At 40.6% G+C, this 25815-nt stretch overlaps 1 protein-coding gene across 5 annotated transcripts in view; it reads left to right on the plus strand.

The window, feature by feature from the left end:
• Window positions 1-25815, plus strand: part of EGLN2 (egl-9 family hypoxia inducible factor 2) — a 90539-nt gene that overhangs the window by 35786 nt on the left and 28938 nt on the right. For 3 of the 5 annotated variants that reach the window (XR_011646357.1, XR_011646354.1, XR_011646355.1), the window contains 3 exons: window positions 3742-4522; window positions 22699-22802; window positions 24566-24726. The gene's annotated coding sequence lies outside the window, so the exon portion shown is untranslated. The remainder of the gene's footprint in view (window positions 1-3741; window positions 4523-22698; window positions 22803-24565; window positions 24727-25815) is intronic. The other 2 variants (XR_011646358.1, XR_011646356.1) reach the window with 1 other exon arrangement.

A 25815-nucleotide genomic window follows, 5' to 3' on the forward strand; every position in this document is an offset into this window, starting at 1 on the left:
GTCTGCTTTACCTGCATCCCCTATGTTTTTTTTTTTTCTTTCATTAAAAAAAATTATAGCAGTTGTGGGTTTACAGAAAAATCATTCAGAAACTACAGAGTTCTTCCCCTCACAGTTTTCCCTATTATTAACATTCTGTATTAGTTTGGTACCTTTGTTATAATTGATGAAACAATAGTATTTTAATTATGTTATTAACTATAATCCACAGTTTATATTGGGCTCCCACTTTGTATTGCATAATTCTTAGTGTTTGTTTCTTTTTTTACATTAAAAAAATGTTGGAAACATATATATAACCTAAAATTTCCCCCTTCTAACCACATTCAAATATGCAATTCAATGGTGTTTCATTCACAATATTGTGCCACCATCACCACCTTCCATTAACAAAACTTTTCCATCACCCCAAACAGAAACTTGGCATCAGTTAAGCATTAATTTCCATTCCTCACCTCCACTCAGCTCATGGTAACCTATATTCTAGTTTCAGATGCTACGACTATTCATGTTCTATTTATTTCATATATGTGAGATCATACAGTGTTTATCCTTTTGTGTCTGGCTCATTTCACTCAATACGATGTCTTTCAGGTAAATCCATGTTATTGCATGCATCTGAACTTCATTCCTTTATACGGCTGGATGATATTCTATTGTATGGAGAGACCACATTTTGTTTATCCATTCTTCTGTTGATGGACACTTGGGTTGCTTCCACCCTTTGGCAATTGTGAATAATATCATTATGAACATTGGTGTGCAGATATCTGTTCAAGTCCTGCTTTCAATTCTTTAGGGGATTGTCCCTTAATTTTGAGATGTAGAGATTTCATCATTCAGCACTAAAAATTTCTAATTTCCAATTTGATTTCTACTTGACCCATCCACTATGCAGAAGTATGTTTATAGACATTTTTTTCTTCATTGTTATTTATTTCTAATTTTTTGTTTTTGCATTTCAGACAGAGCATATGATCTATATTATTCTTTCAGTATTTATTAAGGTTTGCTTGTTGGCCTGATATGTGGCTGACATTTGTACAAGCTCCATGTGTGCTGGAAAATAATGATGACTCTCTCAGAGTTTAGGGTTCTGTAGTTGTGAATCGAATCAACCTAATGAGGCAACTTTTTCAAATATTGTGTACCTTTACTAATTTTTTCTGTTTGGTTTATCAGTTCCTGTTGTGGTACGCTAATATCTCCCATTATGATAGTGGATTTCTTACTTTTTCCTTGTGATTCTTCCATGTTTTGATTTATGTATTTTAGGACTCCATTGCTATGGGTCAGGATTGTTATATCTTCCTGGTGAATTGTTTCTTTCACCACAATGTTCCTCTTATTCATTTTTTTTTCTACATAATGTCAATTTTGTCTCAAATAAGTATAGCCACACTGACGTTTAGTAAGTGATAGGGTGGTATTGATATATCATTTCCCATTCCTTTACCTTTATCCTTCTTTTGCCTTATGAGATTTTTTTTTGGGGGGGGAGTACTGGTAATTGACCCCAGAACCTTGCACATGGGAAGCAGGTGCTCAACCATTGAGCTACATCTGTTCCCTATTTTTTATTCAATCTATGCATATTTGTCTATTAGCTGGGGGGTATAGTCAGTTTTTATTTATTGAAATGCAGACACATATGGATTCATTTTTATCATTTTATTTTGTGCTTTCTATTTACTAGGCCTATTCTTTTTTTAAAGATTTATTTATTTCTTCCTCCCCTGCCCCGACCTGCCCTGCTGTCTGCTCTCTGTCCATTGCTGTGCGTTCTTCTGTGTCTGCTTATCTTTTCTTTAGGCAGCACTGGGAACTGATCCTGGGCCCTTCTGGAGTGGTAAGAGGTGCTCAGTCTCTTGTGCCACCTCAGCTCCCTGGTCTGCTACATCTCTTATTGTCTCTCTTCTGTGTCTCTTTTTGTTTTGTCAGCTTGTGGTGCCAGCTCTCCGCTTGGGCCAGCTCACTGTGTGGACCAGCTTGCCTTCACCAGGACGCCCCAGGAATCAAACCCTGGACCTCCCTTATGGTAGACAGGAGCCCAATCGCTGGAGCCACATATGCTTCCCACAGCCCTGTTCTTTTTCATTAAACTTTGTCACTTATTGTGAAACTTCTATTAGACTGAGTTTTCTTTATGGCCATTGTATTAGTCAGCCAAAGTGTGCTGATGCAAAGTACCATCAATTGGTTGTTTTTTTTTTTAAGATTTATTTTTTATTTATGTCTCTCCCCTCCGCCCCCCTCCCCCCACTGTCTGCTCTCTGTGTTCATTCGCTGTGTGTTTTTCTTCTGTGACTGCTTCTATCCTTATCAGTGGCACCGGGAATCTGTGTTCCTTTTTGTTGTGTCATATTGTTGTGTCAGCTCTCCATGTGTGTGGTGCCGTTCTTGGGCAGGCTGCTTTCTTTCATGCTGGGTGGCTCTCCTTATGGGGCGCACTCCTTGCATGTGGGGCTCCCCTACACGGGAGACATCCCTGTGTGGCACGGCAATCCTTGCGCACATCAGCACTGCACATGGGCCAGCTCCACATGGGTCAAGGAGGCCCGGGGTTTGAACCTCGGACTTCCCATGTGGTAGGCAGATGCCCTATCCATTGGGCCAAGTCTGCTTCCCTGGTTGATTTTTATAAAGGATATTTATTTGGGGTAGGAGCCTACAGATACCAGGTCATAAGCATGAATTACTTCCCTCACCAAAGTCTGTCTTCATATGTTGGAGCAAGATGTCTGCTGTTGGCTGGGAGAGTTCAGGCTTCCTGGGTTCCTCCCTTCCAAGGTCTTGCTTCTCTCTGGGTTCAGGTTTCCTTTCTTCCCAGGTCTTGCTTCTTCCTGGGCTCAGGTTTCCTCTCTTCTTGGGCTTGCTTCTCTTTCCTCTGTGAGGTTACTTCCCAGGGCTTCAGCTTAAGGCTTCAGCATCAAACCCCAACATCAAAAAACCTCAAATCTGTCCTTTACCATGCCTTTTATCTGTGAGTCCCCACCAACCAACGCATGGGGACTCAATGCCCTAATGACGTGGCCCAGTTTTGCCTGGGCATAACTCAATTGCGCCCAGGTACAGACCAGATTACAAACATAATCCAGTATCTATTTTTAGAATTCATGACCATATCAAACTACTACACCCATTTTCCCCCTCAATTGGTCTTGAAATTATATAAAGCATTCTAATTATTTTCCTTGAGTAGTTACCTTACATTTAATGTATCTTATTAAAAAGTGCTATATCATATGTAAAGAAAAATGCACATATCATAGAGGTATAGCTCAAAGAAATCTCACCAGCTGAACAAATCCCTGAACCACCAACCTGCACTTCAGATGCCCCCTATGCCACTCCATCCCCATCGTGGGAAACCGCTATCTTGACTTCAAGTATCATGGGTTTAGTTTAACTAGTTTTGTTCTTTATATAAAGGGAATCATGGAATCATGCAGGACGTGTTCTGTGTCTGACCCCTTTTGCTCCGTATTACCCCAGGATAGTGTGGTGGATAAGAGTGTCGACTCTGGGCACGTAACTTCATTTCTCTGAGCCTCAGTTTACTCATCTGGATAGTGAGGATAATAATAGCAACTAACTCTTGGGTTGTTGTAAGGATGACTTTGGAAAATTTAAAATGTTTAGAATATAGTGCCTGACATGTAGGGAGCAGTGGGCACACGCAGTTATGATTCTGCAGCCATTGACAGTTTCCAAACCTTCTGTTTGCATTTTTCTTGGCAGACTCATGAATGAGGAAGTGGTGGCCATCCCCAAACCCAAGATCATACAGGGAGCTGTTGCGGAGCCTGCATTCCTGCCTTCCCAGCTAGACCTCCCAGAGATGCCTGGGACTTCAGTTTAAATTGACCAACGAAATGGGCTTCCTTGCTAAGTGGGAGTGGTTCTTCCAGGGTCTGGGGCAGGGATGAGCAAGTGCAGGCTTGGACAGGTGAAATCTGGGGAATTGGCAGATGGAAGGCCCTTCCTGTCTTTGCCCCCAGTGCTGTTTGTGTCACACTCATTTCCCCTATTTGTTGAGGGATTATGAGGATTAAGCTTCATTCCCTCTTTTTTGTTTTTTCTCCCTGTTGGTGGCAGTCAGCCAAACTCAAACCCTTTCCGTGGAGGAGCTTTGTGTGAACAGACCAAGTTGGTCTGTGGCTAGGAATGATTGGTGACGGTGCTGGAAAGTAATCTCACCTTTGTAGCATAGATTTGCCAACATGGAGAAGCGGCAGACATCATCGGAAAGATCTTGCATTCTAAATTTCTGGGTAGCCCTTGATTCTAACATTTGGGGAGTCTGAGATTCTCAGATTCTTATTCTAGTAATAAAACTTTGTTTCTAGGTGTCAGGGGATGTCTCATTATATGATGAATTTTAAAATGATGTTCTTTGCTCAGTTATTAAAGGATGGATGCACCCGGTGTCTACAATTTACTTTGAAAGGCATCAAAAGACAAAACAACAAAACAAGACAAAAACCCAGATGGATTGATGGATGAATGGATAAATGGATAGGTATGTTGTAAAGCAAGTATAGAAATGCTTAATATATAATAGAATCTAGGGATATTATATTTCTTTTTGAGTTTTTCTATATTTTCAAATTGTCATAATATAATGTTGGGAAAAGACAATGCTTTTGACTTCTGTGTCTCTTTGTGGAGGCAGGTGGTCCCTTTGGAACATATCTTTATCCTTCCAGAGAGAGCTCATGGGTTAGATTTTCGAATGTGAGTTGAATCACTACTCAAGGTCCTGGGGGGGAGGGTATAAGAACCTAACAAAGGCTTTCTCTCCAAAGATCTGGGCTTAGAACTTCTACTGTTTATAAGTGATGGGAATCTAATTCAAACTAGATTAAGTAAAACTGGGAATGTATTTTTAGGAGCTATGCATTAGGTCAAGAAGAGGCAGGTGCTCTGACCTCAGGCCTTTAGTAATGTCCTTAGGATTTTATTTCTCTCCATCTCTTCGCTCTTTTTGACTTTATTCTCTGATAAGCATTCTCCATGTGATGCTAGGAGAGCTAGAAGTCTGAGGCCTGTCTTGTCTGTGGTAGACTGTATTATTTTCAAAATATTTTCTTCCCTCTCACTGGTCCTTTTCCTATGGGAGGACCGCACTTCCCTCTCCTCCACTTTCAGGCGTGACCATGTAACTTTCTTTGCCCATGACTCCTTCTGGCCCTCTTGGTATAAAAAGTCTCACTGGGTTCTAGTAACCACTCCTTCCCTTTGCACTTTCTGGGCTAGGACCGGCAAAGTTTACTAGTGCCCAAGTGTTTTGACCATCCCTTGTTGGATTTCCCTTGACGATGCCCTCAACTTTATAAATAGTCTTATCAATTACCCTACTTGTGTTTGACTTACCTTTCCTGCCAGCATCTCAACTGACACAGTATTCCATGGTATGGGTATATCACAATTTATTTAGTCAGTCTTCTACTGATGAACAGTTGCGTCATTTCCAATCTTTCTCTACTTAACGAAGCTGCAATAAATAAGCTTGCGCAGAGGTCATTTTGTACTCATTCAAGGACATCTGCAGAATACATTATTAGATGTGGAATTGCAGAGTCAAATGATTATAATTTTGACTGCTACCATCAAATCACGCTCAGAGGTTACCAGTTACAGCCCTACTAGCAGAGATGAGAGTGAAGACTGCTTCTTTGGATTAAGTCCAGAGTCCTAAATGTTTGGGCAACAGTAGGTGAGAGCTGCTACAAGAAGTACTCAAGATAGGGATACCAGATTTCTGTCTAATAAGTCTAGATGGGTATCTTGAAAAACTGATTGAAGAAATGAGATGTGTGTTTGTTCTCCATTTGGGAATGTGTGGTCATACAGAAGTTTTTGAAGATTCATATTAGAAAATATTGATTCTAAGAGACTATGATTTAAGTATCATGGCTTTAATATTTCAGGTCTTTGATACCGAGATTATGGTTCCCAAGAGTTCATGAATCTTTACTACCAAGCATTGATGATTGTATAAGCCAAAGATTATAGTCTCCTCCCAAGAGAAAGCGCATGTGGATAATTCCAGTCTGAATGGGAACTTGTTTGTTATTAACATGCTTGTTACGAAACAAGACATGTGGCTTTCTGGCTACCTTCCCACCTTCTTCCCCCAGTCAGTGGAAAGCAGCCAGCAATTGGAACCTAAGCTTCCAACACAAATCTGAAAGTGTTTGTAACGTGATAACTGTGTTGTGTAATGAAACACACTAGGCTCTGGAGGTTGAATTACTTCCTACTTGACTGTTCTCACCTGTTTCTAGAATGTGGAAAGGACACAAAGGTGAGAAAAGAGTCAAACAGATTGGATTCAATCTTGGGTATGGCTACTTTTTAGCTGAGCAACTGTGAACATGTCACTCAATGGATCTAAGACTCAGTTGTCTAAGAACTGATATGGTGATTGACAGAAACTTCCACCCAGCAGTGTCCTACACTCAATAAACTTGAGATACCAGAACTTTCTTAGCCTGATTGAGAGAAACGAATCCAAGGGAGATAGGAATGTGGAGTGGATTTAACACGTGCAAAGACTCAATAGCCTCTTCCCTGCTACAGCTCCCAAGAGTGCCCAGAGGACACCTCCTTCATAAGGGCTTTGAGAAATCCTGGGTGAGGGAGCAATAGTATCCTGGAAGGGGTCACTTGTGGTTCTCTTCTAGGCAGAGGATGACTGGGGGAAGGCCACATCTGAGATGGTCTTCCTGATTTCTCAGAATAGCAGAGACCCAAAGCCCAAGTCATAGTGCTTGACCAGCAGAGCTGAGCTAGGATACATTTCCTGAAATGGACTTCAGGGATTTACTAGTTTCCTATGGCTGCTGTACCAAAGCATTGCAAACTCGATGGCTTAAAAAAACATACTTTTATTATCTTAGAGTTCTGGAGGTCCGAAGTCTGAAATCAATTTCATTGGGCTGAAATCAGGGTGTTGGTAGGGCTGTTTCCTTCTGGAGGCCTGAGGTGAGGATCTGTCTCCTTGACAGATTCTAGTAGCCACCTCGGCTTATGGTCCCTTCCTCCATCTTCAAAGACCATCACTTCAAACTCTGCTTCCATCATCTTGGCTCTCACTCTGACTCCTGCCTCCTTCTTGTAAGCACCCTTGTGATTATGTCAGGCCCATCCAGTCAAACTAGGGTAATATTCCCATCTCAATATCCCTTAACTTAATTCCGTCTGCAAAGACCCTTTTGTCATACAGGGTAATATTCACAAGATCTGGGAATTAGGACACAGACATATTTGTGGGGAGGCATGACACGGACAAAGTGGAATCAGAATGTTTTGACATGCAGGGAGCTTTTGGCAAAAGCAATGTCCTGATCTTAGGAAAACTGCAGAAATTGTGCCACCATCAAAGACCTAAAAGATCACATCCCTACTGGGCCTGTGCAAAAGATGGATGGTTCTTGAGGAAAGTCTGGATTATTGTAAACTTAGTAAAACAATGATTCCTATGACACATCTGTTTCAGATGTGGTATTTTCAACGAAGCAAATCAACACAGCTCTTGGAAACTGGTGATGCACCTACTGACTTGGCACCTATTGACTTGTTTCTCTGTACCAATTTTCAGAGCTATGTCAACATTTTTGCTTTTTGTTAATATACTACACAGAGACCTACACAGATATTCTTTCCAAAGAATATCACATTAGTCCTCTACATTGATGGTGTACCTGATGGGTAGGGAGTAGTAAGTTCTACAGGTGCCTTATTAAAATGTATATGAGGCGGTGGACTTGGCCCAGTGGTTAGGGCATCCGTCTATCACATGGGAGGTCAGAGGTTCAAACCTTGGGCCTCCTTGACCCATGTGGAACTGGCCCATGCACAGTGCTGATGTGTGCAAGGAGTGCTGTGCCACACAGGTGTGCCCCCATGTAGGGGAGCCCCACGCGCAGGGAGTGCGCCCCGTAAAGAGAGCTGCCCAGCATGAAAAAAGTGCAGCCTGCCCAGGAATGGTGCCGCACACATGGAGAACTGACACAACAAGATGACGCAACAAAAAGAAACAGATTCCTGTGCCGCATGACAACAACAGAAGCGGACAAAGAAGACACAGCAAATAGACACAGAGAACAGATAACTGGGGTGGGCAGGGGAAAGGGAGAGAAATAAATAAATAAATCTTAAAAAAAAAAGGTATATGAGGAAAGATGTGGCTCAAGCAGTTGAGCACCTGCTCCCACATGGGAGGTCCCAGGTTTGGTTCCCAATGTTCCCTAAACAACGACAAAAACAAACAGCAAACAAATCAATCAAAAAAACCAACTCAGGGGAACCAATGTGGCTCAGTGGTTGAGCATTGGCTGCCCACATATGAGGTCCCAAGTTCAATCCCTGGTCCCCAGTACCTCAAAACAAAACAAAACATATGAACTGTTGGTAGAAGATCAACACTACAAAACTTTGCTGCTATTTCTAGGCTCCAATGGTTGAGAGGACATTGAGATATTGCTCCAAGGTAAAAGACAGGTTGCTGCACAATGAACCACCTAGAACCAAAAAAGAATCATAATATTTAATGCAACTTCTTGGATTTTGTAGGCAACATATATCACATTGAGTCTACTGCTCTGACCATTTACTGAATATCTGTATTTTGAGTAATGGCTAGAGGAAGAGAAGGTTCTATAAAGTCTAGTGGCTATTCTGCCACTTGGGTCATATGATACAACAGATCCAATGATACACAAAGGGATGCTATGTGGAGCCCCTGGCAAACCCCAATAGGAGATTTAAAGCACCTCAAGGGTTTTGGAACAAAGACAAGCTCTCTTCTGCAGATAATTATTCTCTGGAGAAGTAGCTCCTAGCTTACTACTGTCCCCTAGTACAGACTGAGGCCTGCTCATGGGACATCAAATGACCATATGATCTGCACCATATGTGCTGGCTATCATGAGCTGGGTATTTATTGTCTTATCTACTAAGCCATAAAGTCAAATGTGTGCAGCAGCAATCTATTATCAAGTGGAAAGGGTATATGAATATTAAAAACAAGCAAAGTGAAGGAGCAGGAAGTTCAGCTTTTGGTGACATCGACTCTTGACACATTGTCTCTTCTTTTTCCATTTACACTTTTGGCTTCAGGGGATGTTTCTAATTATCAGTTGATGAAAGAGGTTTACATTTTGTTAAAAATGATTTGCTGGTCCCAACTTGAGAGGGACTGCTGAAGCATTCCAGAGTCAGTCAGAAGTGTCCCTAAGTTCACTTGGACTGGAGGGAAATTCTTACAGTGAGCAGAATTTTGAGCAACACATTTGATTGTTTGCTTTGACTTGACTAGAGATGGCTGGAAGTAGGTAATATACACTAACTCATGGGAAGAGGTAAATCATTTGGCTAAATTTTCAGGGAGTTGGAAAGAATGGGATGAAAAGATTGGTAAAAAGGAGATCTGAGGAAGAGGTATTTGGATAGAACCTCTCAAATGTGCGTAGAATGCAACTTTTTTTTTTTCTTCAAATGTGAATATTTTCAAGGAGCATCCAGTGCAGAGGAGGTGCTCGATGATCACATATGGAGTGCATACTGTGGATTTTGCTCAGTCTATGTCCCCAGTCACCCAACGACTTCCTCAGTAGGTTCATATACAAAATAGTGGCAGGGGTGGAGGTTATGCCTGAGCTGAATAACACAGATTTAACTTCAACAAGGCTAACCTTACTACCTCCAATCCTAAGAGCCTAACCTGCCCACAAAAGAGACAAATGCCAAGATGTCAATATAGTGGATATAGGCCAGCAATTTAGTGGCAGATTGATTACAGTAAGCCCCCTTCTTCATGGAGGGGCCAACCATTTCTCCTAACTAAAATAGACACATAATCTGCACATGGATTTCTTTCCCTGCTCATAATGCGTCTGCCAGCACTTTAATCCATTGATTTAAAGAAGGCATGATTGACAGTTATGTTATACTGCAAAATATTGCTTCTGATCAAGGAACTTACAGCAAAGGAAGTGTGCAATGTATTCTTGTTCATGGAATTCACTGGTATAATGTGTCTAAACATCTAGAAGGAGTTGACTTGATAGAATGGCCTTCTAAAGATTTTAAAGATTCAGTTAGAAAATGGTGTTCTGTCTTGCAGGATGTATTAATTGGATAAGCTTTGAATCTGTGACTGATATATGGCCCTGTTTCTCCCATAGGATTAAAAAATCAGTGGTGGATTTGGGCTTAGGCCCTCTCACTAATAACTCACTTGCATTTTCCCCCTTCTTGCAAGTTCAAGCTCTGTAGTTTTGGTGGTCTTTTTTCCCAAGGGAGGAAAACGTTCAACAGGGCACACAACAAATGGTTCAACTGAAAAGGAATTTAAGATTGTACCTAGCCATTTTGGGATTTTCATCCTACTGTACCAACAGGCAAAGAAACACCGCTAGCTGTGGTGAATGATTGCGATTAGCAAGGAGAAATTGGGCTGCTGACCTACAGTGGGGCAAGGAAAAATTTATTTGGAGCTTAGTGGATTATCTGGAGTGCCTCTCAGAACTTGTACGTGCAATAGGGAAATTTAGTGGAAAGCTATAGCAGGGAAGCAGATTTGGCTCAACCGATAGAGTATCTACCTACCACATGGGAGGTCCAGGGTTCAAACCCAGGGCCTCCTGACCCATGTGGTGAGCTGGCCCACGCACAGTGCTGATGTGAGCAAGTAGTGTCATGCCACGCAGGGTGTCCCCCATGTAGGGGAGCCCCATGCACAAGGAGTGCATACTGTAAGGAGAGACGCCCTGTGCAAAAAAAGTGCAGCCTGCCCAGGAGTGGTGCTGCACACACACACAGAGAGCTGACACAGCAAGATGATGCAATAAAAAGAGACAGAGATTCCCATTGTCGCTGAAGAGAATACAAGTGGACACAGAAGAACACACAGTGAATGGACACAGAGAGCAGACAACTGGGGTGGGGGGAAGGGGAGAGAAATGATTAAAAAAAAAAAAAGAAAGCTATGGCAGTCACAAAAAAGGCAGGACCACTGAAGAATCAGATAATTCAGATATAGAAGTTTTGGTCATACCATTTGGATAGAACCCAGCCTGCAAGTGTTCTGGCAGAGGCAAAAGGAACCATGGAATTGGTAGTGTTGGTAGTGGTAGAAGGAAATACAAATATTAATTGTGGCCTTGTGACATGTTACAGAAATGAGGAGTATAATATCTATGCAATTTTCTTCCTTGCTTTTTATGTGTATGTGTATTTGTATACATTAATTACATTTTTCTTCTGCTCTCTTTACTCTTATTATTTCCTCTCAGTATTGTTGTTGGTATTTATCGTTATAATTTAGTCTTTTTTTTGGTATTTATTTATTTTCATTTTTATAAAATGTTATTGAAATATATTATTCATTCTTGAACAAACATAAAATGTAAGTGTATAGTAAAAGATGTGAACTTACAAAACAAACATGCACAACGTCGTATAGGGATCCCATACATAGCCCCGACACAAACAAATTGCATTGTTGGGAAACATTTGTTACAAACTATGAAAGAGCATCATCAAAATATTACAGCTAACTATAGCTCATATCTTACATTTGGTGTATTTCCCCCAAACTAACATGATTATTAATACCCTGTATTAGAATTATATACTTATTGTAGTTCATAAGATAACATTCTCAAATTTGTTCTGTTAACTCCAATGTTCATAGCAGCATTATTCACAATTGATAAAATAAGGAAATGGACTAAGTGTCCATCAGCCAGTGGGTGGATAATGATATATGATAAATACATATAATACAATACTATTCAGCTATAAAAATAAATGAAACAGAGATGCATATCGCAAAATGAGTCATCCTTGAGGGTATTATATTGAATTAAATAACCCAAAAAAGAAAAATATTGTGTCTTCTCACCAATATAAAGTAAATACTATGGGTAAAACCTTGGAGGTAAATTGTGGGGTATAGAAAGATCTACAGATCACACAAAATGTTACGTTAAAAAATATAAGGGAAATGGACATGGCTCAACTGATAGAGCATCTGCCTACCATATAGGAGGTCCAGGTTCGAACCCAGGGCCTCCTGGCCCATGTGGTGAGTTGGCCCACATACAGTGCTGCTGGACTCAAGGAGTGCTGTGCCATGCGGGGTGTCCCCCGTGTAGGGGAGCCCCCACACAAGGAGTGCTCCCCACAAGGAGAGCTGCCCACACGAAAAAAAGCCTGCCCAGGAGTGGCACCACAGACACAGAGAGCTGATGCAGCAAGATGATGCAACAACATGATGCAACAAAAAGAGAGGCACAGATTCCTGGTGCCGCATGACAAGAATGCAAGTGGACACAGAAGAACACACTGTGAATGGACACAGAGAGCAAACAATGGGGGTGGGGAGGGGAGGAGAGAAATAAATAAAATAAATCTTTTAAAAATATATATATATATGAGGTTCCCATATACCCCACTCCCCAGCCCCCCTCCACCCACATCAACAACCTCTTTCATCAGTGTGTCACATTCATTGCATTTGATGACTGCATTTTGAAGCACTGCTATATAGCATGGATTATAGAGTTTACGTTGTAGTTTACACTCTCCCCCAATCCATCCAGTGGGTTATGGCAGAATATATGGTGTCCTGCATCTGTCTCTGCAATATCATTCAGGACAACTCCAAGTCCCGAAAATGCCCCATATCACACCTCTTCTTCCTTCTCCCTGCTCTCAGCAACTCCTGCAACCACTGTCTCCGTTTCAATGATACAGTTTCTTCCATTGCTAGAGTCACAATAATTCTATAGTAGAATACCAGTAAGTCCACTCTAATCCATGTTTTATTCCTCCATTCTGAGGACCCTGGGATTATGAGGTCCACTTTGCCTCTACCTTGAGTGGGGGCTTAGACCCCACATGGCTGATGGATGGGATACTCCTGCTTCTAGTTGTAGACTCTCTTGGTTCCCTAGTGTGGTGGTTGACCACCCTCACCTCCCTGTTAGTTGACCTGGGTAAGTCCAATGAACTGGAGAGTCAGTGTTACAACTCTGCTGAGGCTCAGGGCCCAGCTGGCACATAGTCCAGAGATTCAGGTCTCCTGGGCATACACCAACCCCAGCGTAATTTAGTCTGTGGACTAGAGAATACTTAGGTAGGACTAGTTAAGAATGGAGAAGTTATCTATTCTACAATAATGCTGCATAAACAACAACCATGAACCTTCAGTGGCATGCAGAAGCAAGTGTTTATTGAACTCATGCCTGGGATGATTAGATAGGTTTCTCTGCTCTCTTACTCTATGTGAATCAGTTGGCTCTACGCTGCTCTAAGATGATCCTGGCTGGGGAGACTTGGCTCTGGTCCTTGTGTTTCGTTCCTTCATCAGGCTAGTCTGTACATATCTCATAGAGATGGCATAAGTGCCAAAGGACAATTGGAAATGTAATATGCTTTTCTGAGCTTTTATTTGCATCACTTCTGATAATATCCCCTTATCCAAAGACTACAGAGTTCCATGGACACAGTGTGGAGTAATAGGCTGGCGCCATCATCGCAATCACTTTTTCTTAGTCTACCTTCTTTCCACAATTATTCATGTCCCTTCTACATATAAAATATATTTATTTCCATCCCAGGACTCTCAAGAGTTTAATCCAATCATGGTATCAGGTTCAAAGTTCAGGTTCTTGAAATCTATGTCAGCTCTGGAAGTAGCTCCTCCTGATCTAGAGTCCTTAGAACAAAAATGACTGGACTTGCACACAATCATATGCAATGTTGAAGCAGGAGCAGGATAATTGCAATAGAACTTCCATTTTTTAAATTGGGAAATACATAGAAGTCACTAATCTACAATGATTCTGAAATCCAGCTGGGTGTTTATTGCTAGGCCTTTAACTCTGGGGGTTGGGAATCTTCTTAGATTAGGCCTTTATTCTGTTCTCTGGGTGTTGCATCCCAGTCCACTGTTTTTCACTATTTTGGCTATGCTCTCCGAGATGTCCTTCATTTTCTCCTCCCTTCCTGGACCCTTCTGAGAGGTACTGGAAAATATGCCATCTTAGTCCCTTTCTCAGCCAACTTCCTGCCTGTAGAAAGCCGGGTACCTAGCAATATTTTTAAAGTCTCAGTCTCCTTTATTCTAGTCTGGTGGTGCTTTTGCCAGTACAACTATTTAAAAATCTTTATGGACTTTCTGTGTATTTGAGCCAAAATCTACATCCAAAATTGTTTTCAAGGAGAGTATCTCTCTCTCAACTTAATTATTTCTATTTTTTGTATGTCAGGATGTGATAGAAAGATGCACTTAAGATTCTTAGAAGGATGGAAAAAAATATACCGTGCAAATAGTAACCAAAACAGAGCTGTAGTAGCTGCACTAATATCATACAAAACAGACTTTAAGCCAAAAATTGTTAGGACAATGAAGGTCAGTATATACCAATAAAGGGATCAATTCAATAAGTAGACATAACAATTATAAATATATATCCACCTTTTGGCAGAGCCCCAACATGTTTGAAGCAAATATTGACATATTTGAAGGGGAAAATAGATGATTCTATATTAATAGTAGGAGACTTTTATATGTCACTTTCAATAATGGACAGAACATTTAGATAGAAGATCAATAAGGAAATAGAAGAGGGAAGCGGACATGGCCCAGTGGTTACGGCGTCCGTCTACCATATGGGAGGTTCACGGTTCAAACCCTGGGCCTCCTTGACCCGTGTGGAGCTGGCCCACGTGCAGTGTTGATGCGCGCAAGGAGTGCCGTGCCACACAGGGCTGTCCCCGTGTAGGGGGAGCCCCACGCGCAAGGAGTGCTACCCGTAAGGAGAGCCACCCAGCGCGAAAGAAAGTGCAGCCTGCCTAAGAATGGCGCGGCCCACAAGGAGAGCTGACAGAACAAGATGATGCAACAAAAAGAAACACAGATTCCTGTGCTGCTGACAACAACAGAAGTGAACAAAGAAGAAGACGCAGCAAATAGACACAAGAACAGACAACTGGGGCAGGGGGGGAAAGGGGAGAGAAATAAATAAATAAATAAATCTTAAAAAAAAAAGGAAATAGAAGATTTGAATGATACTATAAACCAACTAGAATTAACAGACATATATAGATAACACTCCACACAACTACAGCAGAACATACCTTCTTCTCTAATGCAAATGGATCATCCTCCAGGATAGACCATATATTAGGTCATAAAACGAGTCTCAATAAATTAAGAAAGAGATTCATTCACTATATCTTCTCCAACCCCAATGGGACAAAGCTAGATATTAATAACAGAGGAAGAACTGGAAAACTCACAAATATGTGGAAATTAAGCAACACATTATTTTTTTAAAAAAGATGTATTTATTTATTTATTTTTCTCCTCTTCCCACCCTCCCCCCAGTTTTCTGTTCTCTCTGTTTATTTGCTGCGTCTTCTTTGTCCGCTTCTTTTGTTGTCAGCCGCATGGGAATCTGTGTTTCTTTTTGTTGTGTTATCTTGTTGTGTCAGTTCTCTGTGTGTGCAGCACCATTCCTGGGCAGGCTGCACTTTCTTTTGTGCTGGGCGGCTCTCCTTACGAGGCGCACTCCTTGCGCGTGGGGCTCCCCTACACGGGGACAGCCCTGCGTAGCAGGGCACTCCTTGCGCGCATCAGCACTGCGCATGGGCCAGCTTCACACGGGTCAAAGAGGCCCGGGGTTTGAACCTCGGACCTCCCATGTGGTAGATGGATGCCCTAACCACTGGGCCAAGTCCGCAGCCCGCAACACATTCTTTAAAAACCAATGAATCAAGGAGGAAATTACAGGGAAATTAGGAAATATCTTGAGGCAAGTGAAAATGAAAACACAACCTACCAAAACTTATGGATGCAGTGAAGGCAGTGCTCAGAGGGATGTATAGCTATACATGTTTACGTTAAAAAAGAAGGGAAATCCCAAATCAGATACCTACACTCACAACTGGAGGATCTAGAAAAAGAAGAGCAAACTAAACCCAAAGTGAATAGAAGGAAGGAAATAACAAAACTTAGAGCAGAAATATATGAAACAGAGAATACAAGAACCAATAGAGGGAATCAACAAAACCAAACATTGGTTCTTTGAAAAGATCAATAAAATCAACAAACCTTTAGCTAGAAAAAGAAAAAAGAGAGAGGACACAAATATTTCTTAAATCAGAAATAAAAGGGGGGATATTACTACTGAACCATCCCAAATAAAAAGGATTATAAGAGGATACTATGAACAACTGTTCACCAACAAATTAGATAACTTGGGTGAAATGGACAGATTCCTAGAAACATACAAACTACCTACACTAACTCAAAAAGAAATAGAAGAGCTCAACAGACCAAAAATAAGTGAAGAGATTGAATCAGTAATCAAAAACTTCCAAAGGAAAACCCAGGAACAGATGGCTTCATTGGTGAATTTTTACCAAAAATTCCCCAAAGAATTAGTACCAGTTCTGAACAAACTCTTCCAAAATATTTGAAGAAGAGGAAGCACTTCCCAACTCATTCTGTGAGGCCAGCATCACTCTAATACCAAAGCCAGATGAAGATATCACAAGAAGAGAAAATTACAGACCAATATCCCTTATGAATGTGAATGTACAAATTCTCATCAATATACTAGCAAACCGAATTCAACAGTATATTAAAAGAACTATACATCATTATCAAGTGGGATTTATCCCAGATATGCAAAGGTGGCTCAACACACGAAAATCAATTAACGTAATACACCACATTAAGAGTATGAAGGAAAAACCCCACATAATCTTCTTAATTGATGCAGAAAAGGCATTTTGACAAAATCCAACACCCCTTCTAGATAAAAGTACTTAGAAAACTAGGAAGAGAAGGAAACTTCCTCAACATGATAAAGGACACCTATGAAAAACACAAAGCTAACATCATATTCAATGGTGAAAGACTGAAAACTTTTCCTATATGATCAGTAACACAACAAGGATGCCCATTATCACCACTGCCATTCAACATTGTACTGGCAGTTCTAGTCAGACCAATTAAGCAACAAAAAGAAATACAAGGCATCCAAATTGGAAAGGAAGAAGCAAAACTCTCCCTATTTGTATATGAATAGATTCTACATATAGAAAATCCTGAAAAATTCACAGGAAAGCTGTGAAGCTAATAAATGAATTCAGCAAAGTAGTGGGGTACAAGATCAACATGCAAAAATCAGTAGTGTTTCTATACACTAATAATGAAAAATCCAAAGAAGAAAATCAAGAAAAAAGGCAATTTATAGTAACAACTAAAAGATTAAAACTCATAGGAATAAATTTAATGAAAGATATAAAGGAGTTGTACATGGAAAATAATGAAGCATTGCTTAAAGAAATCAAAGAAGACCTAAATAAATGGGAGGACATTCCATATTCATGGATTAGAAAACTAAATATTAAAATGTTGACTCTATCCAAACCGATTTACAGATTCAATGCAATATCAATAAAAATTCCAACAGTTTTCTTCACATAAATCATCAAATTTACATGGAAGTTTAAGTGCCCCCCAAATAGCCAAAAACCAACTTGGAAAAGGAGAAGGAAGTTGGAAGATTCAAACTTCCTGGTTTTAAAATTTATTACAAAGCTACAGTAATCAAAACAGCATGGTAATGACACAAAGACAAATTGATCAACTGAATCAGACTGAGAGTTTAGAAATAGATGCTCACATCGATGAATGCTTGAGTTTTGACAAGGCTGCCACGTCCCTTCAATGGGGAAAGAATAATCTCTTCAACAAATGTTGCTGGGAAAACTGGCTCTTCATATGCAAAGAAGGATGATGGACCCCTCCCTACCTCATACCATGTTAAAAAATTAACTCAAAATGCATCAAAGACCAAAATATAAGAATCAAAACATAAATGTCCTTGACGAAAATAGGGAAACATCTTCAGGACCTTGTATTAGGCATTGGTTTCTTAGTCTTTCCACCAAAAGCATGAGCAACAAAAGAAAAAGATAAATGGGACTTCACCAAAATTAAAAACTTTTGTGCATCAAAGGACTTCAGCATGAGAGTAAAAAGACAATTTACAGAATAGGAGTTAATATTTGGAAACTACATATCCAATAAGGTTAAAGGCTATTAATTTATAAAATGGTTATTGTAGTTGGCGATCCAAACAACGAATATTTACCTTTGTATTAACAAATACAATAAACTGACAGTTTTAAAAAAAGCTTCTTAAAAGTATGCTTGTCCCACTGAAAGATTTTACTAAACATGTCTTTCATCTTTTCAGAGGTCTTAAAAAGGAGTCTCTGGGAAGTGGACTTGGCTCAATGGATAGAGCGTCTGCCTACCACATGGGAGGTCCATGGTTCAAACCCCGGACCTCCTTGACTCGTGTGGAACTGGCTCACGCGCACTGCTGATGAATGCAAGGAGTGCCGTGCCATGCAGGGGTGTCCCCTGCATAGGCGAGCCCCATGCGCAAGGAGGTGCGCCCCGTAAGGAGAGCCGCCCAGCATGAAAGAAAGTGCAGCCTGCCCAAGAATGGCGCTGCACACACGGAGATCTGACACAACAAGATGATGCAACAAAAAGAAGCACACATTCCTGTGCCGCTGACAAGAATAGAAGCAGACACAAAAGAAGACACAGTGAATGGATACAGAGAGCAGACAACTGCTGGGGGAGGGAGAGAAATAAATAAAAAAATAAATAAATCTTTAAAAATAAAAAAGGAGTCTCTTATGAAACTGAAAAGAAAACCAACAGCATGTTTTAATTTTCTTGTGGCTAAAGCAAATACCTTGCAGTAGATTGACTTAAACACTGGGAATTAATTGGCTCACGGTTTTAAGGCTAGGTGAAGTTCAAATCAAGTTGTCGAGATGCAGAGGTGCCCAAAGATGTACTTACCAAATGCAAAGGATGTGTCATGATGATGGGAACGAGTGTTGCTGGGGGGGGAGAGGTGGGGTGGGGGGGGTGGGGTTGAATGGGACCTCATATATATTATTTTTAATGTAATATTATTACAAAGTCAATAAAAAAATAAAAAATAAAAAAACAAATCAAGTTGTCATCAAGGTGATGCTTTCTTCCTAAGGGCTGGCTTTCTGGGTCTGGGTGCTTCCTCAGGCGTGGCTTCTCTGTCACAATGCAGTGCACATGGCTACCTCTCCTGGCTTCTCCTTTCTCTTCCGGGTTCCCTTGACTTGCAGTTTCTGGCTGCTCCCTCTGTGGCTTCTCTCTCTTTCTCTTTCTCTTTCTCTCTCTCCCTCTCTCTGTGACCTTCCCTATAAGGCCTTCAGTGTAGGTTTAAGACACCTTATCTAAATTAATATTATCAAAAGGTCCCATTTATGAGGGGTCATACCTACTGGAATGGATTAAGTTTAAGAACATGTTTACCTGGGGTTCATAGTTCGAGCCACCACAGCATGGGAAAAAATACTGGAAGCCCATATATAGCTTATAAAGGTTTACTATTTCCAGAATATATAAAGTACTGTTACAATGCAACAAAATTACAACCCAGCCAAAAAAATGGGCTAAGGACTTGAATAGATATTTCTGAGATGGCAGGAACAGTGCATGGGGGAGAAATATACACTGTGGTTGGGCAGGCAAATTGGTGACCTCTGAGACCCACGACTCCTTCTGCCAACTACTCCTAATAGGTTCTTTGGGGACAGGATTTTGGTCTGAATTATCTCTGGTCCTAGGAGGAATCTAGCTCAGAGAGACAGTATAAGTCAGTAAATAAAAAACCTGGTTTGGGATCCAGATTGCTTGGGTTTGCCATTTATTATACTTGCTCTGTGAGTTTGAGCAAACCATTTCACCTATTCAAGCTTTAATTTCTCTCTCTGTGAAATGGATATAAACCAGTGGTGTACTGGAGCCAGCTGGCACTGACTCACATTTCTTCCCACTGTTTAGTGACTTCTTCGGTAGTTTGAAATTGGCCATGGAGGGAGCATTTACACCATGGAAAAAGTCAAACCCTATAAATTGGGGCACTTTATTTTCCCCTTGAGAGCCAGTGGTTAGACATCTATCAGTATGCTGATACTCTCTTCCTCCCAAATTTGTTAGCATGTCTCCTGGCATGGTCAATCAATGCTAACTGTTACTGATAGCTAGAAAATGCACTTACTAAAATTTTTTCACTTAAACAGCTCTGAAAATTCTAATACACCAATTTGAGCTGGTTTTCTTTTCATCTTATTTCAGAACTTTACTCTTTGCACTTAGGTGCCTGCAGGCTATTAATCACCTTTGCAGTTGTGCTTACAGGAATAAGATGATGTCTTAAAGCAAAACCAGGCAGAATGCTGTCAGGGGCACCTTATAACCCAGTAAATCTGTAGATTTCTTCAGAGAAAAAAAACCTTGATATCCTTGAGCAGTTGGCTGAGAATGGAGTCATGAAGACCTTGCAAAACTGTGGTTAATTAGCTGCTGAAACCAAGGACAAATGTGACGTGCTTCAGAAAACACAGGACTGAAAAATTGCACATACCTTCCTCACAAGGCCTCTGGTATCACTTGCTTTTCTTCTCCCCCACCCCTCTCCTTTGCCTATTAAAACCCTAGCCCCACTTCTCACTGTGAACTGGTTTGGGAAAGATTCCCCCAGTTCCTTTCTTGTGCAATTGCAATAAATCACCTTCCTACTGAGAGACGTGCTTCTTTGTGTTGCTGGATCAGGCAGACCCTTCTAGAGGAAATAGCCATACTTAAGGTAACGTTACCATTATTGTTACATGGGCATAGAACAAAATAGCCATGCAACAATTTTTGCTTTCTGTTATTATTATTTGGTGTTTGAGTCCAAGGTCAAAAGGCTCAGAAAGGAGGAGCCTGGCTGAGACATACGTGACTCAGCAGATAGCCTCTGTTGACCCTGTATCCCCAAGATAGTGTGGGGATAAGAGCAGAAAGGCTGAAGCCAGACTACCTGTGTGACTTGGGCAAGTTATTTAACCTCTTTTTTACTTTGTGTTACTCATCTGTAAAATAAGGATAATACTAAATCTACCTTTTACGGTTGTAAGGATTAAATGAATTAAAAGGTTTTAAGCACTTAGAGTGTGCTTGACACCTCAGAAGCTCTTCGCACATATTAAGTGTGATTACTTCAGCCATTGCCCGCTTTCCATGCGCTTTGCCATTGGGTCTCAATTTTAAATCAGAACTTTGAGGGAGAGGGCAGGAGTCATCACCATCTGCATTTCACCAGAAGGGGAAATGGTGTCCAGAGGCGAGAGCTAGGATTTTACAGGGGGTTGTGAAAGACCCTGGGCTAGAACCCAGCACTCCCGCCCCCTCGGGCCCCAACCTGGCCTCTCACAGCTGCCTAGGATTCTGCTACGAATCCTGCCTAGACCTTTTCGTTAAGTGGGGAGTGGCCCTTCAAAGGCCTGGAGCTCAGCCTGGGCAACACCAGGTTGGACAAATAAGAGCTGGGGCGTCGGTGGCTTTCAGCACCTTTGATGATGGCTGGTTCACACCCACTTTCTTTGTTAATCCTGGGATTACGGGGCTTAATCCTCTTTCTCTTTCCCATCCTCTCCTCCTGTGCGGGGCAGAGGCCTCATAGTCCACCAAAATCACACCCTTCCCCTGGATTGAGCTAGGTTGGGTCCAGCTACCTCTTTCCCCAGGCACAGTGGGTAAAAGATTTTGACTGGTGCCGGAAAGGAATCCCAGTTTCTTAAGATAAAGAAATATCACTCTGAAGGATCTCTAACATAGTTTCAAAGTATGAGTGAAGCAGAATACTTTATTCTCAAATTCTAAGTGTTCCTGGTTTTAAGATTTAGAGAGCTGATGATTTTCAGATTCTTACGCTACAATTTTGATGCCATGTGTCAAGACATGGCTCATTGGGGAGAACTAAAAAGTAAAGCTGGTTGCTCTCTATGGTGTTTTGATGGTCACACCTATTTATGTTGGACCAGGTCTTTGCTTTTTGGAAAACTCCCTTACTTGAGTTGAATTAGCACTCAAGGCCATGGTGGAAGTGTGGGACAGGGAAAACAAAAGCCCCTCCAACGATTCTGAGTCAGGACTCTTGTTGCTAGTGATGGAAACTCAACTCAAATCCACCTCAGTAAAAATGGTCATCTGTTGGCTTACTTTGTAGGATTGTCAAGGGGTATCCATGTTTGGATTCAGGTGTTGAGTCTTCTAGACCCTCTTCATCACTGCCTCTTTTGGGTCTGCTGATCTGTTTTTTTTGTTTTGTTTTGTTTTTTGGTAATAAAAAGTTCAACCAAATTGACTTTATTAATGAGGAAATTTACAGACTCATATACTTGGGAGTCTACAGATTGTGAGGTCTTCTGGATGGTTGGTCCAGCATCTCAAAGATGCCCTGAAGCACCTAAATTCTTTCTGACTCTGCTTTTATCCATGGTATAGCTTCATTCTAAAAGGGGTTCCCCCTTAGGGTCACAGGATGGCAGCCAAAAGCAATAGGTCTCCTAATCTTTTTTTTTTTTTCACTTGAAAATACACATAAACAATAAGCATATAGTAAAAGTTGTGAACTTAATAAACAAACATACATAACATCATAAATGGCTCCCATACATTACCCCACCACCAACACCTTGCTTTGTGAAATATTTGTTACAAATTATGAAAGAGCATCATCAAAGTACTGATGTATTTTTTGCTTTGTTCTCTTCTAGGCCTTCTCCAAGTGGTGGTACGATCTACATTATCTTTGCAAGATTGCATCATTTTAAAAATGTTTTTTCTTCCCTACTGGGATTTCCATATGCGAAGTTTAAGGGTAGGTAGTTTAACTTGCACTGGGCAATTAAATGGGATTAAAAATGAGATTCGAAGCTTCTGAGCAGAATCTTCAAGGACCATCTCATCATTCTGCTACCACTGTTTTCCCATGCAAGAAATTGGCCTGTCCTAGGTAGGGGCTCTTTCTTCAGCCTTGGTCTAGCAATGAAGAGGACATGGAGCAAATCTACAGCTAATTAGCAGAGGACATTAATGTGTGTGAATAATATCTTTGTTGGGTCACTTGTTAGTATAGCATACCTTAGTCTAAGCTGACTGACTGATACATTGTATTTATATCTAGTTCCTAGAGATAAAAGAATCCTTTCCCCATGGCTTAGACAAAAGTTTCTGTAAGAAGTCTGAGCTTTCCTTCCTGGGTCAGGTGTCCATCTCTTCAATTACTGTGATGGTGTAGAATGGGGTAGGTCATGATGGCATCAAGGTCCTGCTCCTTTCTCCTCATCCCAAGCCATATAGACTTGAGGAAGTTTCCTATGGGATGGGGGAGGAGCTATTTCAAAGGAAAGGGTAATGCATAGAGAGACAAAATGTGTTCAGTGTAGGGCTGTTCTTATGTAGAGCTGTTCTCTGGGTCAGAGTGATGAAATTTGTGAAGGGATTAAGGAACCGCCGGGGAAGTCCTGACCCCTTTCCTTTTGAAGTTTATTTTTTTTAGTACCCCTCTCATGGATTGGGATGGGACTGACTGAAGTCTGATGACACTAAAGGATTACAAGGACCCCAGAGGGGTCCTCTGAGGTCAGAGGGAACCTGCAGTGGTACCTTTAAATCCAGGGCATGAATATTAGTGGGAAAGGACTGGTCCAGGTGGAGTGTGAGGATGAGGCTGGAAGAGCCTTCAACCCTAGCCACCCTGTTCCCTCCATCATGACTTGGGAACTACATCTGAGCACATGGCATGAAGTATAAGAACTATAATCCTAGAAGCCCAAACATGAAGAGCCATTGTTGCTTGTAAAGAGAAGCAGCCCAGTGTGTTTGTTAAGTGCACAGCACTGAAACCAACTGTCTGTGTTCAAATACCAGATCTCCCTCTTGCTGTCTGTGTGAACCTGGGCAAATGATTCAGTCTCCGTGTGACTGAGTTTAATTATTTGTGACTGAGTTTAATTATTTGTGAGATGGTACAATAATTGTATTGCTGCAGCAAAGCCAGGAGTACTGAACCATAGAAACTCACAACTGGCCCTCCAGAGAGATGGATGAACAGTTTTATTATGTGCAGGCCCAGAGAAAAGTCAATCTCCAAATTTTGAGCCCCATTTTTCATTTTTCATAGGTTTATATAGGATTTCAGGTGGGATCAGCATAACTTTTGTTCGTTGGCTAACGTGTTGCTAGGTGAAATTTTGCAGGCAGGGGGTTACAGAGGCAGAATGCAGCTGCACGGTTGTGAGCTGATTCATAGAAGTGGGGGGCGGGGGAAGTCACTCATTTGATATCTTCCTAGTAGGCCATGTTTTCACAGCCTGATTTACAGAAACAGGGCAAGAGTTATTTATTTGATATTCTCCTGCAAGGCCATGCCCTCACAGGCTGATCCACAGAAGTGGGGTCAGGAGTGACTTGTTAGATATTTTTGCAAGGTTATGCTTTTTATTCCTCAACAATCCCCCCTCTGATGCCCTTATACACTTTTTATAGGGTGTTTCACTCATGCTAAGTGGAAAAACAACTTAAAGTAGTTAAGTATTCTACAAGACCCAAGTACACTATTAAGATTAGTGTTTTTTTCAGGTACACTCCAGTCTCTGGGAGCTGTAGCTGCCAGTCCAGTTCCAAACAGCTGGCCGAGCAGTCCAAAGAGGAGTGGGAACCAAGGGGAACAGGAGCCCATCTAGTCAGTGATGGCGATTCTTGGTGGCTCCAGGCAATTTGGTTTTTCAAGGTACAGTCAGGTATGGGGTGAGTTGTCCAGTTGTTTTGTTTCTTGTTGGAGTGTGCCATTTTAACTCTAGTATGATGAATCCAAGGACAAATACCTGAAACTTTGAGAGCAGTGGGGGTTACAAGGAAAACAGTATGTGGGCCCATCCAGGTAGGTTAGAGGGGCTCTTTTTCAGTTTTTGTGACACATACAATTAAATAATTACAACCATGATTAACAACATTGTACTTTTGTTTAATATTATGCTGAAACATTGGTAGATTTCAGGGAATTTTATATACTCCTTAAATATTCATATGAACTTTTTACTCATACAACTTTAATTAACAGAGGGGTAAATAATCCTTTTAATTTTATAACACTTTTAAGAACTTTCCATTTAACTTATAACATATTAAAGGATTTTATTACATTAATTTTTCAAGGTAAAAGAACAATTTTTTTGCAGTAAGTTTGAAATAAAAATATATTTTTCAGAATCTGATCTTGAGACAGCAAGTTTGAACATCATGTTCCTTAAAAAGAGATGAGACTTGTTTCTTTTAGAAAACCAAAGAAATGATAAGGTTAAAGTACAAGAAGCTATTTTGATAAAACAGACTTTCTTTGTATACTGATTATTCAGGAGAAAAACTTTTTATAAACTTTTAATAAAGCAGACTAGTGACTTGAGAAACTTTGTCACACTAATAGAAAAAGAATAAAATTTCAACTTTGCATCAGTATACTATTTGATACTAAAGCTTTTAAAATTTTATAGATAGACCCATTAAATCTTACTTAACTTTAACCATAAAAAATTCCTTTTTCACAAACCTTCCACACTTTCTGTATTCATTTAGGTTTTGTTCCACATTTTACTCTTTCTTAATAACCAATCATTTTATTTTAGGACAAAATTATTTTTTCTTTCCGTAATAATAAAAACACATTCTATACACCCTACATAAATAAGTTACCAAAATGATTTTGGAAACTGTCTTTTACAACATACAATTACCATTAACACTAAATAAACTTGTCAAAATAATGATTCAGTTTGGTTATATGCAAATATAACTTTAAAAAAAATTTAAATACCTAGTGGCAAGTAATATTA

This window comes from Dasypus novemcinctus, chromosome 18, assembly GCF_030445035.2.
Source record: "Dasypus novemcinctus isolate mDasNov1 chromosome 18, mDasNov1.1.hap2, whole genome shotgun sequence".
NCBI classification, from domain to species: Eukaryota; Metazoa; Chordata; class Mammalia; order Cingulata; family Dasypodidae; genus Dasypus; species Dasypus novemcinctus.